Source organism: Oreochromis niloticus, linkage group LG19 (assembly GCF_001858045.2).
Source record: "Oreochromis niloticus isolate F11D_XX linkage group LG19, O_niloticus_UMD_NMBU, whole genome shotgun sequence".
Taxonomy (NCBI): Eukaryota; Metazoa; Chordata; class Actinopteri; order Cichliformes; family Cichlidae; genus Oreochromis; species Oreochromis niloticus.
Window position 1 is genome coordinate 802444 of NC_031983.2, and position 5283 is coordinate 807726.

Consider the following 5283-nt stretch of genomic DNA (forward strand, 5'->3'; position numbering starts at 1 on the left):
AAACTACATTTTCATTTCCAGCTCACTAGAGGTCATATTTGTGTACAGTTGATGAAAGGATATACAACATTCAGTTGTCTTGTTGCTGTGATTTGGTCGCCACCTACTCCTCCATTATATGTACATAATCTGTTGTACCCTCTACCATTTTTTGGACTATGTTACATAACATCCTCCAGATGGCGGCAAGGTCTGTTCTGTTAAAGAGTCTACCTGTTGCCAATTATTTTTTTATTTTTTTATTATTTTTTATTTTTATTTTTTTGATTGACTGCTTATTCTTGAAAGTAATTTGTTAATACAAACCATCTTGCAGTGTTATCACACCAGCCATACTGAACTAAAATGGGTTATAGTAACGATTCAAATGCAGCTACAGAACGTATGTGATCTGAACACTTCATGTTAAAATGTGTTCACAGACTGAGATTCACTTATTTGTTGTGTGAAACAATATTTGGAATGGCTCAGCATTCAAAGTCTCAGCCTTGACACATTTCCACTGAAACATATAAATCAGTCTCAGTAGGTCGACCCAGAACCAGATCCAAAAGATCATTTAAATGTGTGTTATTTAAATGTCTCATCCTTCTCATTTTTCCAAAGCTTTACTGAAATATACTTTTTTCACTATTAATGATAAAACATTACACATCCATTAAAGACTTGGAAAGTTGCTGGCATGAGGCGGACATGCGAACCGCCAGAGGAAAGGAAGACCAAGAGTCACCTCTGCTGCTGAGGAAATATTAATCACTAGCCTCAGAAATTGCAGGTTAACAGCACCTCAGATTAGAGCCCAGATAAATGGCACACAGAGTTCCACAGTAGCGACATACCATTACATCAACTGTTCAGAAGACACTGTGCAAATCAGACGTTTATGGTCAAGTAGCTGCTAAGAAACCACGACTAAGGAAATAAACAAGCAGAAGAGATTTGTTTGGGCCAAGAAACAAAAGGGAATGGACAATGAGATGCTTTGGTTTAGATGAGTCCAAATTTGAGATCTTTGGTTCCACCTGCTGTGTCTTTGTGCGATGTAGAAAAGGTGAATGGATGGTCTCTACATGCATGGTTCCCACCATGAAGCATGTAGGAGGAGGTGTAATGGTGTGAGGGGGCTTTGGGGATTCATTCCAAACTGAACCAACATGGCTACCACAGCATCCTGCAGCAACATGCCATCCCATCCAGTTGGCATTTAGTTAAACCATCATTTATTTTTTTAACAGGACAATGACCCCAAACACATCTCGAGGCTGTGTAAAGGCTAATTTACCAAGAAGGAGAGTGATGGAGTGCTGTGCCAGATGTCCTGGCCTCCACAGTCATCTGACCTAAACCCAATCAAGATATTTTGGGATGACATAGACCGCTCAGTGAAGGCAAAAGGGCCAACAAGTGCTGAGCATCTCTGGGAACTCCTTCAAGACTTTTGGAAAACCATTTCACATGACGACCTCATGAAGCTCATCGAGAGAATGGCAACAGTGCGCAAAGCAGTAATCAAAGCAAAGGGGTGGCTATTTTGAAGAATCTAAAATATAAAACTTTTTTGAGTAATTTCACACTTTTTTGTTTACAACATAATTCCACATGTGTTCTGTTGGGTCTGTGTTTCCACAAGCCCCGCTGGTTTACAGACTTATTCATTGTGAAGAAAACAAGACAGTCAGCGATCGAGCGATTTACTTGCAAGGGAGGCCTCGTCGGTATCTCAGAAACGCACTTCGAATCTCATTACAAATGACTCCAACGACGGCCTCCACTTGCTGCCTTTTATTGGGAAAACAGTTCACACAATACACATCACAGCAAAACAACGCCCACCATAAAACCCTCCAAATGGTTCTAAGACAAGGCACTGTATGTATATGTGTGTGTGTGTGTGTGTGTGTGTGTTATGTGAGAATGTGTGTGTGCTCCTGCTGACCAAAAGGATCATAAAGCAGGAAGCAACATCACAAGAAACAGATCTTCCAGATAGGATGTATTTGCAATAAAAGCCTCTCCAGCCAGTCAGAGACAAAGGAATTCCTTTCATCACAGAGTTAAAACAATGTAGAGATGGTAAGCATAAAAATGACAACATTTAACAATTCACTTTAACATGTTCCTTCATAGTTTTGATGTGTTCAGTGAGAATCTACAATGTAAATAGTCACGAAAATAAAGAAAACCATTAAATGAGAAGGTGTGTCCACACTTTTGACTGGTAGTGTATATAGCCTCAAGAAATTATTTATTGTACTTTTCTCTCTCTGGTGAATTTTGAATTCTGGCACTTTTCACAGAGTAATATATGCGTTTATGTAACTGATGTGCTTCCACTTGATTATATTTGTCAGGACACTGCTCGCTCCCTCACACTCCCTCACTTGGTGTCCTTGTTTTTGTGCCGCTGATATTTGCTGTTCTTGGGAGGTAATTACTGAAATTACAAGCTAACTGCATTCTTGTAATATATATATTAGTGCAATATTAGTAGACCACCCAAAAATTCCATGAGCATGGGTGTGGAATAAATCTAACCAATTGAGTTAATTGACTATTTTATTTCCTCAGAAATAAGAAGTGGCGGAGCAATACTCCATTGCCTTCTGGCTGCACTACACCTCTGTGGTAAGGTGACAAATTTTTTTCCACCTGTTTTACCTCACCAGGGTTCCTGGAAAAGTTCTTACATTTAATTCTAAGAGTGCATCAACTGGCCATCACACAGCCACATATTCAGGCCCACTGATGACACAATTGCAACCAGTTTAATCTAAAACAAATGCATAAATTAAAAGATAAATTTAACGCTTTCATGCATGAATTATGACAACCTCAATTTTTTCTTAAGTATTTTTATTTATCTTTAGACATGAAAAAAAGATTTTTGAACTTAATTTTTTTAAACATGTACTTTTCAAAGAGTTTTTTACATGTCCACTTAGGTAGATAACATACGCTTTGACTTATGAATTTGACAAACGAATAAATAATATACGCTGTGTGTTGTGTTATGTGCAACTATGACACAAACACAAGAAAACAGTTTTTGAATAGCTGTCCACTTTAGTGACCACTATGCGTGAAAGGGTTAATTTCATGGTTTCCATTTCACTAACTTTAACTGATTCACATACAACAACAAGAACACCTGAGAGCTGAAAACAAAACACACAGCACATGAGACAAAGGGTTTTAATGTCATTTCATTTCAATGTCATGTCATTTATTGCACTGGATTGGTGCTGTTTAAACATTTAGGATGTTCAGTGGTTTGGCATTGGGTCACATGGACACAGTCTGTTTGTATCTTTGTAAAAACTTAAAAATGTTTCTCTCTGTGTCAGCCTGCAAATTTCTGCCACAGTATTTTGACTTTGTGCCCAATATCTGTAAACTTGGAATAACCCTGCAATTACTTATCTGTGAAAAACAGTTTAGTTCATTAATAGTTTGGCATACCTCCCAAAGAAATTGTTTGCAAGTCAAATATTTTACTTATTTAAACTTAATACATATACCGGTAAATACAAATATTAGAAGAGGAAAGCCTTGTTTTCACAATTAGGTGCTCCTTGACCTACCACAGATAGGATGATCATTCAGTACTTGGACTGTTTCTCTTCTATTGATACTGCGAGTTAAGGTTAATAATGTCTTTCTCGGAATCATCATTGTGTATTTTAGACCCCATTCATGGAAGACTGCTCAAAGAAGTCTGAAGTGTGAAGCAACTCAGTACCCTCCATTGAGGAGTAGCAATTCCACTGTTCCAGTTAACTGCATGGCGAGCCAACCCAAGAATGGATAAGAATGCTGAGGTTTATTGAAGCTCGAGCTTTGTTTCCATCGCGTGGTGAAACAGATACCTGCAGAAGGCCCCAACAATGCATCAGTTATCAGCAGTGTTGGGCAAGTTACTTTGAAAAGTAATTCAATTATAGTTACTAGTTACTTCTTCAAAAAGTAACTGAGTTAGTAACTGAGTTACAATATTCTAAAAGTAATTAATTACTTGGAAAAGTAACTATTGCGTTACTTTAAAAAAAACAAAGAACGTTTAACCCCCTGGGGTCCAGGGTATAATTGGCCATTTTTTACTACTCTTGATTTTCCCTCCACATTTTACCTTTAAAAACTATTCACTTTGCCTTGTTTGGTATCATTCTTTTAGCACAACCTCGCGTGCCTGAATTTACAGTTATGTTCTCATTTTGTCATACTGTATAACCAGAATTGATCTAAAAATCAGACAAAAACCATAAAATCAGAGTAGAAAAAGTTATATTTTTACTGTAACAACCACAAACATCTTTAATGAATCATATTTCATAACTTTAAATGCAAATATTAATTGTCAATTTTAAAATCCTATGCACAAGTTTTGCAAACAACAAATTTATTTGCATCCATTTACCTTTTAACTTTATTTTTTTAAATAACCATTTCAAACTATTTACAGAACAATCAGCTGTTCTTCAATAAGATGCCACACAAATTATTTGTGCCACTCCAAAAAAATGATTTCTGTCCACTATAAAGGAGAACATCACAGCCTGATACCTGCAGGTCTGACAGCAGCAGGTGTATCACTGCTGTTTCTACCTGGAGACAGCAGTCGCCTCATTGTTCTGACACACAACACAAAAGTATCCACAACACTACACACTAACTACACAAGACAACACATTAACTACACACTCCAAACACGCTAAACGTCACAAATCTCACATCTCAAAACTCGCTCTCTCTCTTTTTCTGCTCTCTCTCTCGACGTCACTCCTAAAACTTCCCCTGTTTTGTTTAGTTTTTTTGCTCATAAGCAGAGAGTGCTTGCTAGCGCTAACGTGGCGAAACTATTGAGGAAAAACGTCGCATATATCTTGTTTATCACGACTCTGGTTTTACGTGGCCTATCAACACAATTTATAACTGGCACCTTGTTGTTTTGTCTTTAAGTGGTCACGTGATTGACTTACCACGACTACTTTATTCTTCCTCAGTCAAACAGCAGCACTCGATTGTTTTGCCTCCTTAGCTCCAGGTGTTGTGCTAGACAGTGATCGTGATACCGTCCGCGGAGCGCGCAGCTGCTTAAAGCTGTAGCGTCCAGATTACTTACAGCTACTTCCTGCAGCTGATATAAGATGCGGTAAGCTGAACACAGCTTTAACCGTCTGTTTGTTGAAAAATAGTAACGGACCGCGTTTCCTTGTTAGTAACTGTAACGGCGTTGTAACGATAGGAATAGTAATTAGTTAGATTACTCGTTACTGAAAAAAGTAA